The sequence below is a fragment of the Octopus sinensis genome, linkage group LG1 (genome assembly GCF_006345805.1).
Source record: "Octopus sinensis linkage group LG1, ASM634580v1, whole genome shotgun sequence".
Lineage (NCBI taxonomy): Eukaryota > Metazoa > Mollusca > Cephalopoda > Octopoda > Octopodidae > Octopus > Octopus sinensis.
In genome coordinates this window covers 103,097,851-103,109,129 of record NC_042997.1, presented here as the reverse complement: position 1 = coordinate 103,109,129, position 11,279 = coordinate 103,097,851, and the positions used below count along the sequence as shown (strand labels likewise).

General features: G+C 38.8%; 1 non-coding gene across 1 annotated transcript; it reads right to left on the bottom strand.

The window, feature by feature from the left end:
• Window positions 1-10,717: 10,717 nt before the first annotated feature.
• Window positions 10,718-10,790, bottom strand: Trnar-acg. The gene has a single exon. It is a non-coding gene; the product is annotated as a tRNA-Arg (tRNA).
• Window positions 10,791-11,279: the final 489 nt, after the last annotated feature.

Genomic DNA, 11,279 nt, shown 5'->3' with positions numbered 1-11,279 from the left:
ATTCTTTTCTCCATCATCTGTTGGTGCTAGTTTCTATATCAAATATGTCATCGTAGATAGATAGGTAGATAGGTGGGTGGTTGGGTAGGTAGATGGGTAGGTAGGGTAGGTACATACGTACGTAGGTAAATAGATAGATAGAGAGAGAGAGAGAGAGAGAGAGAGAGAGAGATAGAGAGAGAGAGATAGATATATATATATATATAGAGAGAGAGAGAGAGAAAGACAGATATATAGATAGATAGATAGATAGATAGATAGATAGATAGATAGATAGATAGATAGATAGATAGATTTCTTTATTAGCCACACAGGGCCGAACACAGAGGGGACAATACAAAGTAGAACTTTTAGAAAGAAGGAAAGAAAGAAAGAAAGAAAGAAAGAAAGAAAGAAAGAAAGAAAGAAAGAAAGAAAGAAAGAAAGAAAGAAAGAAAGAAAGAAAGAAACAAAGAAAGAAAGAAAGAGAGAAAGAAAAATATACGATCAAATGGAATCGAAAGCGTTTGGAACGTATAAACAGCAAACTAATGCGGAGTAGAAATGTAAAACAGATTAGGTTTATCTGTAGAAAGGAAAGCCTACGGAAAAGACCACGGTAACCTCAGGGAGGGAAAGAAACACATGAGAACAAAGCGTTCTTGCTCTCTCCCTTTTGGATTTAGAGAATCATGCTGAAAGTAGTTTCGTCATTCACGCATACCATCCTTGCTACATTCTTCCACTTTTTATTGAAACTTACATGAGTCAAAACTTCCCGCTCTATTGTCACCTTTCTATTCAAGTGGTACTTGAAAAAGTTGTTGAGTGATTGGCCAGAGTGGAAAGTGTTTGTCTCTAAACCTTTCGCACGTGTCCACCATACACATTCTTTTACCATAGTCGCCAGTACAATGAAAACTGCCTTGACTTTCCGGTTAAAGGAAGGTGACGGGGCAATATTCACGATAGACTCGGCCGATAACTTAATTCGTCCTACACGTGACAGCAGCCGTTCGACATAAGGCCACGGGTCTGAAAGGGTTGGACACTGCATGAGTGCGTGCAGAACGGTTTCGTCGCTCTGACCACATCTCGGGCAAGTCGGTCTGGTGTTTCTCGAACCCTGACTCTAGAGCTTATTCCAAACGGGCAATGCTTTCAGATTGCACTACCAGGCCAGGGATCTCTGGTGATTGTCCATAGGTTCCAGCCCGAAAGTGATCCTGAAGAGGCGGGTCAGGCGTTCCCTGTTGATGCCCAAATTCTCCTCAAGAACGTCGTCGCACCTCCCTCAACTAATCCTCTATAGAACGCCTTCGTGCATTTGAAGTCGCACAAGTTTGGTCCCGGACGGCAGAGTTGCTCGAGAGCAAGACGGCACTCGTAGTGCCATTCGCCTAGCCTCGGTCTCTATTTGATCCATGACTGCAGTTCGGCCAAAGAGACAAGCTGCGGAAAGCGCGTCTCACAAACGGCGACTACACGTCGTTTATGAAGCGCCGGAGATGTCGCAGTCCCAGTGCAAGTCTGCGCATCATCAACCACGGCATTCCCAGCCCTCCATTTAGCGGGTGTTGGCAGCAAATGGATCGCCTAACCATCAGAACGCTTCCCTTTCACAAAAAACGGAAGAGTATGCGTTCCAGTTTGGTAATGGTAGGGTGGGACAGTCGGTACCTGTCAGACTATTGGAAACGTCTGAGCAGGTCTTTGAGGCATTTACATCCCCTCCTATCTCTACCTACGTAGTCTAGATGCGTTTCCAAGGTAACGTTCCAATCCCCCACTAAAAGTAAAGGTCGAGACGTTCCCAGGAAAACCTCTAGATGTCGAAAGAAATCCGGTCGACCCGTTAAGGATGGTTTGTAAACTGTTATAAGTCAAAAAGTACACCTATTACTGCATTGACACTCAAGACGACCAGCCTACCCACGGGGTCTAGGAATATTGCTCTTACCTTGAGGTCCAGACTCTTCCGAAAATCTCCGCAGTACCACCTCTTCTCATTCTCGGCAGACACGGAAAAAAATAAATGTCGAATTGTCCGCCGAACATGTACTGGGGGGTCCGCGGGTTGTGAAGTAGGGTCTCACTGATGACTATGACATGCAATTTCTGTGACTTGATATCATTTAACAGGCAGCCTTGTATGCAAGGCGACCCCAAGCCACGCACATTTATACAACCTATTCTAAGCATGTTCCTATCGAAAGTTGTGTTTTACAGAAGAAAGGAAAAGAATGAGAGAGAGAGAGAGAGAGAGAGAGAGAGAGAGAGAGAGAGAGAGAGAAAAGAGAAGGAGAGAGTCACTTATTGTTCGATAGCTGGTTGTTCTCCTTACAATCTTCCCTCGGGTTTTTGTACTTTCGTTTTTGATAAATACTTTTGAAATCTCCCTACTGCATCAGGGTAGAGAGATTTCAATGTGTTGTGTGTTTTGTATTACGTGTAGGATTTTTATGTGTTGTGGTGGTGTTGTGCGTAGGTGATTGTTTTGAAATTGTCTTCTGTTATGTTGGTGTTTGACCGAATGTATTGCATTAGGTTTGGATTATTTGTGTTTATTGCTGTCAGCATTGGGGATTCATTGAGTGTTTCTGTGTTTGTTTTAATGCTTTTGTTTTGTGCGGGTGTTTTGGTTTTGGAGGGCAGGCTGGATGTCTCGGATTTCAATACAGTTATGGTTGTTTCTTCACTTCTCTTTTCTTTTTTTCCCCTTTTTCACCTTCTGTGGCCACTTGCCATTCCTCCATGTCGCTGTCATCGGACGACATGTCGGAGGAATCAGAAAGTGGTAAGGAGAGAGTATTGGGGTCTATTTCTGAGTGTGTTAATGTTTTTGTTGTTGGTGTTGGTGTTTGTGTTAGTTGGTGACAGTTGGGATCTGGTGTATGGGTTTTTAGGGGTGGGGTATAAATCCTTTTGTTTTTCTCATCTTCATTTGGTGCTTCTATAGTTGTTGTTGTTGTTGTTGTTGTTGTTGTTGTTTTTGTTGTTGTTGTTGGTGGTGGTGGTGGTGGTGGTGATGGGGATGATGTTGTTTCTGTTCTTTGTGACGCTGATGGGGGTGTCGTTTTGGTTGGACTGGCTTGTTGGTTGCTGTTGCTCTTTCATTTCTTGGTGGAGCTGTTTTATTAGCTGTGCATATGGCGGTGTGGGTATCAGTTGTTTTTGGCTTTCTTGTTGTGGTTGTTTTTGCTATTGTGGTTGTTGTTGTTGTTGTTGTACTTCTTCTTCTTCTTCTTCTTCTTGTTTTTGTTGCTGTTGCACCTTGCATATTGGGCAACCCACTTTTAAGTGATTTTTACTTCTACAGAAGTGACAGCGTGATTTTCTGCCTTCAACGGCGACATGTAAATTGGTACCGGCTGGCAGTTTTATAAAATCTGCTATATTTTCAATTGTATCTTGATTTACTTGTATCAAGATTTCGAAAGACTGGCCTATCCAGTTCTGTTGTGCTTCAATTTCAAGAGGCACATCCTTGATTTTTATTTTTGTGACCCTCCGCCCTAAGTACATTGGGATCATTAGTATTTCTTCAGACTGAAATGATTCTGTAGGAAAGACTTTGGTTTGCTCTTCTGAATCAAACCTGTGGCAAATCTTTTGCCCCTTGTTATGTATTTTTTTATGTGCCCACATGGGCCTTAAACATTTTTCGATTATTTGTTGATTTATGTTTTCGGGTCTTCTCGTTTTTAAATTGATTGTCTTTCTTATATATGATTGTTTTTTTTTTCTTTTTTGTTAATAAATTGTGATGCGTTATATTTAGGTTTATTGTATCACTCTCCTTAGATAAAGAGATGTTTTATTTCCATTAACGGTTGTGGCGTAAATGTAACAACACGTTTTCTTTGCCTCAAAACTGAAGCAAAGTTACTTTGACTGTTTGTGTTGTTGTTGTTGGTGGTGGTGGTGGTGGTGGTGGTGGTAGTAGAGATAGTGGTGATGACATCGGTGGTGGCAGTAGATATTTGTTCGTTCTTCTTGATTTCCTTTCCCATTTGCTTGCTTGGGAGGCTGTTGTCCATGTCTGTTAACGCTGTTCAACTGTGTGTGTGAATGTGATACAAATCTTTTCTTCCTTCCCTCCGGTGTTCGGCAATGCAGGGAAGTTAATGTCTAAATAGGACGAAGGGACGCTGGCTGCTTCAGCCAAGGTAGCCATTTTTCAGGACAGATTGAAAACAAATTTTTTTATGAAATTTAAGAAACGAAAATACACCCGCAGGCAGGGAATTTTCGGAAAACCCATTCAATCACACGAAAGCTGATGTTTTTAACCAACTGATGACAAAAATTCAATATAAACAAAGATTTATAAATACGAGAAATAGTTTAGACTTACACGGACGAAGCGACGACAGCCAATCATATAGATAGATAGATAGATAGATAGATAGATAGATAGATAGATAGATAGATAGATAGATAGATAGATAGATAGATAGATAGATAGATAGATAGAGGGGCTGGCTGGCTGGATGGATGGATGGATAAATAGACAGACAGACATATAGATAGATAGATAGATAGATAGATAGATAGATAGATAGATAGATAGATAGATAGATAGATAGATAGATAGATAGATAGATAGATAGATAGATAGATAGATAGATAGATAAATAGATAGATAGATAGATAGATACAGGATGTTCTGGATAAATTTGACGAATATTTATGTCTCCTTTTTCAGGAACAGCTAGATGTATTGGTGACCAGTTAACAGCGTTGGAGAACACGAAGATTAAAGTTGTAGCTTGGAAAAAAGTTTACTGAAATGGAAGACTTGAAGCCATATGAATAGTGGAAAAGAATTATCTGTATCATAATGACTTACACCGGGTACTAAAATGCAAATATCATAACTGCTGCTTAATGATCTGCAAACATGGTGGAAAAGGCTTTAGGACGTAAAGTGAATAGCTACAACTAAAATTACTAAGCTGCGGCCATCAGGAAGAGACGTGACAGGCATTCTGACTGCGTCTGCACACCGGGATTCTTCCAACAACTGCAAGATAAGTTGACGGAAGATGCTGAACAAAGGAATCTGGGCTTTGGTGAGAATATGGCCGCAGTCTAATGACTGAAATAAGTAAAAAATAAAAGAAAAAAAATAACATCTATATAATATGTGTATATATATATATATATATATATATATATAACGTAAGAGGGATCAGCCATCTGAATGTGGCTAGGGACAGGGCGGGGTGGTGGGGGTGTTACTGATGCTTTTAGCCCCAGGCGATCATCAACGTCACCAGAAGGGCTGACACCATCGCAGTGTCCTTGTTTGCCTGCAAAGGGAGGTCATCCTCCCTCGAAGATACGAATACTACATACGGACCGGTTTCGAGGTCATTGCCTCTTATCAACGCATGGTAAGCACCGCTCTTCGCTGAAGGATTCCCTCTACAGGCAACATATATAAGGTTTTTCACAGTAACTACTGTCACTGATGTAGAAAAACCGTCTGAAAACAATAATAAATCTCTGAACGAGATATAAACAGTAACTGCTCGACAACGTAAGGGGGATCAGCCATCTGAATGTGGCTAGGGACAGGGCGGGGTGGTGGGGGTGTTACTGATGCTTTTAGCCCCAGGCGATCATCAACGTCACCAGAAGGGCTGACACCATCTCAGTGTCCTTGTTTGCCTGACACCATCTCAGTGTCCTTCGAGGGAGAGGACACTGAGATGGTGTCAGCCCTTCTGGTGACGTTGATGATCGTATATTACGCTTCCTGTACACATAAAATTTTTATTTACAATCGTTTTATTAACCAACGAGATCAACATTTTCTACAGTATTTCGTAAAGAGAAGTTTAATGTGTTACAGTTTGGCCCTATGTTAATAAAAGAACTCACGACTATCTGTTTTTATTAATATGTTTAAAATTACCGGATCTTTATTGTGCTGCACCGGTCTACCATTAATTGATTATTATTATGGCTCACATTTTATAATATATATCTATACATATAACTCATAAAACATTTGCATTTACAATACGCGCCTTTCAATTACTTTCCACTTGATAGTTTTCTCGTCCATTCGTTAGCTATTCAAAGGCCAACTTAACACTTCCTTCCAGTTACTAAATTTAAGGACAATGCATTAATGTTGCTTTTACATCAAAATTATCTTACATTGCATATTGCTTAGATATTTTAAACAACCGAATCCTACTTTCCTAATATATTGATTCACACTGCGATATCTTTGGCAATTGACATAATGTTATGTAAGATCGCAGCTTTCACTTTATTCTATCTGCAAAACTATCTATCTGAATTTCTGAAATATTTTAAAAGCAGAGATAAGTTGTTTGTCGATAATAAATTTTCAATTCATATTTTAAAAATTTCCGTAACATAATTATTTTCATTGTACCACAAATTTAAGAATTATATGTCTGCTTCAATTCTTATATTAAAGTTCAGAAGTACAACAGTAAAAATAGAAATCTACACTACTGGTCGACAGTCAATATTTCAGAGTGAAAAAGAATTTGCTACCCGAAAAACGGTTATCACGATATCAGATTTTAGACTGGATTGTAATTTTAGACGGGATTATATTTAAGATCTATTATTATATTTATGTGTCTTGTTTAAAGAAACACTTAGAAAATATAAAGACACTTTAGAGAACACCACTCCTAACACCTTTCCAGGAAATTCAAAACATTAAAACTTCAGCGTTAACAGACAGTTTGGGAAAGTATGTTCTTATGAATATTCAGCAGGTTGAAGCCGTAGAAAATTGCAACTTTTTCAACCTGATTTTCATATCTAGGTATATGAATTATCTTTAAACTTATAGGTTCTGACAGATCTGTTATCACTAGTAAATTTGTTATAAGTTATACAGACGTGGCTGTGCACTTTAGCCAAACGTGAGCGAGATGTGAAGATGTTGAGGTCAACGTCCTTTGCACACGCATATTACTTGTATTTGTGGAAGTCTTGACTTGATCGTTATCTAAAAAGCCAACTACATTAGGAACAACACATATTAGAGAGATGGTGACGCACAACAAATAAGGTTTATCCCTTCCGTTTCCAGCATAATGAAATTTTAATGATTGCAGCAAAACTATTTAATCCTTTTACTACAAAAAGCAGATATATCTATTCAAGATTTCATAACAACTGAGAAAAAACTGTTTTATATACCTGTTTATCTATTTTCATTTATTTATTTTTCATTTTATTTTACCGAATGTCATATTTGAATCTATTTTCTGTTGAGATATGTCGAATTTATTGAAGTAATGCGACTTGCAGAAAATACCATTTCTACTTTTTCTTTTTTTTTTGTAGATATTTAACATCATTACTGGAATATCTGGGAAATTTAATTTCGCAGTGAAAGGATTAAAGACTCAAAATAGCTCCGTTATAGTCCTTTTTTTTTCTAAAATGTTACTCCAATCAACTTCTAGATGTATTCTTAAATAGCACACAGAGAAGATGGAAAGAAAATTTTTGGTCTTCAGTAAATGTATGAAATACAAGAAAGAAAAACATGAGTGTAAATGAAACGACCAACCAGTTTTGCCAACGAGCTACGGTAGGAAAAGGAAATGTTCTCGGGTAACTAGTCTACTTCCTTGTGCTAATTCAATGGACGCTTTATTTCATTCGATTACAATTCTCTGTATTTTTCTTTCCATATCTATCTGCCTTTTGTTTTCTTTAATTCTTCGTTGTATTTTTTCTCGACAGAATATTTATAGAGCATTTAAGGCGGCGAGCTGGAAGAATCGTTAGCACGCCGGACGAAATGCGTGGCCATATTTCGTCTGCCATTACGTTCTGAGTTCAAATTCCATCAAGGTCGACTTTGCCTTTCATCCTTTCGGGGTCGATAATTGAAGTACCAGTTACGCACTGGAGTCGATATAATCGATATAATCCATTTGTCTGCCCTTGTTTGTCCTCTGTGTTTCGCCCCTTGTAGGTAGTAAAGAAATAGGTATTTCGTCTGCTGTTACGTCCTAGGTTCAAATTCTGCCGAGGTCGACTTTGCCTTTCATCCTTTCGGGGTCGATAAATTAAGTACCAATTATGCACTGGGGTCGATGTAATCGACTTAATCCCTTTGTCTGTCCTTGTTTGTCCCCTCTATGTTTAGCCCCTTGTGGGTAGTAAAGAAATAGAAATAGGTATTTCGTCTGCCGTTAAGTTCTGGGTTCAAATTCTGCCGAGTTCGGCTTTGCCTTTTATCCTTTCGGGGTCGATAACTGAAGTACCAGTTACGCACTGGGGTCGATGTAATCGACTTATCCCCTTTGTCTGTCCTTGGTTTTATCCTCGCTGTTTAGCCCCTTGTGGGCAATAAAGAAATAAGAATATTTATAGAGCATTCTTCAATGTCTACTTATCTTATGCGGGAAAATACATTGCATCACATTTTTGTAAGCAGCTCTTTTCTGTTAATCAAGTGTTTTTATCGGTGGAAGGGAAATAAAATGGTTTTTACTGCAAAATTGAAGCCTGATAACAATCGCAGTCAGTTGACTTGGGGACTACATTTTTCAATACTCACCATCACAATTAAATAGTATTTATATCATCGCTGAGTCACGTATTCCAAAGGTCTGCTTTTCTCTGAATTTCTTAGGCAAATTAAAAAGTAATAAATAATAACATAAAAAAATTACGACAAACGACTCAATAATGGCGAGAAAGTCAAAACGAATGGCGGTGATAGTTCTTGTTAGAAGATCTTGGTTATTGTTCTTGAAGACGACGATGATGATGATGACGATGACTACGTCGCCGCCACTGACATCAACGACGATCATGATGATGATGATGGCGATGACTACGTCGCCGCCACCGACGTCAACGACGATGAGGATGATGATGATGACGATGACTACGTCACCGCCACCGACGTCGACGACGACGACGATGATGATGATGATGATGACAATGACTACGCCGCCGCCACCGACGTCGATGATGATGACGATGATGATGACGATGATGACGATGACTACGCCGCCGCCACCGACGTCGATGATGATGATGATGATGATGATGATAATAACGACGACAATTTTGGGGGAATTAATAACCAGAGGGCTGCGATTATTCGTCGATACGTTTATTATCGCATAGCACTATTCTTTCCTCGTAACAATTGGGTAACATCAGGAGGCATTTTTTCTTGAGCTATATTGTTTAAAAAGAAAACTTTCGTTATACATTTCATTGATATACGTAAAGAATATATAAATATATAATTTACTTCTGTTTGTGTGGGGGAGGGGGAGAGAAAGAGAGAATTGGTTTCGATAGTTCAAGAACAAATATAAAATATTGTTCTAGAAATTGATTTCCTTTTTACGCTTATCGCTGTTTGACAAGAAATAAATCTCTGGTCTTTCATTAACGCAGATAAGGTTTATTACTCGACTGTGCAATGCAGAACAATAACAATTCTCGATCAATCGGCCCTTAACAATGATTTAATAGTATCGATATTTGTTATAATAAACAGAACAGAACCTCCCGTTTATTTTTCTTCCTTTCTTCCCAGTCTTTTATATCAAATATGTTAGCAATTTTCCTAAATGCTTGCGTAAAACCGATTATAAAATTGGAGAAACTATAACAGTATATTCATATGGAATTATTCAATAATATGTAAACATTTGATGTCAGACATTAGCTGTTAGGGTAGTAGCATATTTAATCATTTCACAAGCTATGCCCTGCAGTTTTCACTTTTATTTATGAGATGTATGTTAATTTACCTTTTTATTATCTGGGGAACTATTGGCGTCGGACACAGGATGATGCAAAATATATTAGCATATAATACTGTGGTGGTATCCTGTATGTAATTCAATGTATTTTGTTTCTCTATGAACAACAGAACTACTACAGAAGGATTTTCGTACTTTTCAAATAAAAATTAATTCTTCTTCTTCTTATCATCATCATCATCATCATCATTATTATTATTATTATTATTATTTGCCATTTCCTCATTTTTCTTCTCTTTTATTTCTACTTGCAATGGCTTAATCAGTCTTCCCAAGCCTTCCCCCCCCACCCCCCGATGCTCTTGATATCCATGCGGTTTAAAATCATTTTGAAGTCGACGACTGAAGGAAAAACATAGGCTGGGAGAAAATTCCTTGGAGATGACGATCTAAAGAGTAATGATTAGGTGTGAAACTGTTATTGTGGTGACAATATGGTTGGTGAGTGTTAAGGTGGCGAGCTGGCAGAATCGTTTGCACGCTAGTCAAAATGTTTAGCGGTTCTGTGTTCGATTTCCGCCAAGGTCAACTTTGCCTTTCATCCTTTCGGGGTCTATAAAATAAGTACCTGTTGCACACTGGAGTAAATGTAATCAGCTTATCTCCTTCCTTGAAATTGCCGGCTCTGTGTCAAAATTTTAAGCCAATATGGTTGGCGAGTGTATAGGGTTAGAGACGTGTATGTCGGTTGAGCTTTTGTAGAGGTAGTATACAAGCAATCACCTCCGAGGCCATTATTTGATAATAGTGGCGGCAGAATATGAAGAATATAGAATCAGCACGTATGTGAGCAATAGGTAACGACTTCTTCCTCCTCCCCCACTTCTCTTTCTTTCAGCACATTCACTAGTATTATTTATGTTTTATGTTTCATGTTTTCCAGTTTCAGCTCTTGAGCTGTGGCCATGCTGGGGCACCGCCATTTAAAATTAATGCGAGCTCGCCAGGATTCGAACCTGGAATCTTCTGATCCGTAGTCAGACGCGTTATCCATTGCGCCACGAGCCCTAACTACGAGCCCTGGTGTAAAAAATCTACATTGCCATTGTTAAGTCAACGTGCTTTTCCACGACTATCATTTTTCGAACGAAGAACAAGCTAAGAAATAGCGATTACTTTCCGAGAAAAAAGGCCGACCTCAAACTGTAGGGAAAGAAAGAGTCGACTATAGCGAATGTAGTAGTTGATCGCTACTTTGCTTAATTGATCTTAGAAGACTAAAGGACAAAGCTGACTGCGGTGGGATTTGATCTCAGAACGGGAACAAATACTACAAGACATTTTTGTTCTAGCTCAACCGAGTCTGCCAAAACATTGCCCGTAATATAAGAAACTAGCTGAGGTTCCCGGTAAAAAGTTACGGTTAATAAGATGTCTGTTCATAGCCATGAAACATTTTTCGTCAAATTTTGACAATTTTCGAAAATTTGAAATCTAAAATAATGGGTAGGACCAATTTGACGAAAAAATTAGCAGAGTCTCGTAGCGAACTGGTAT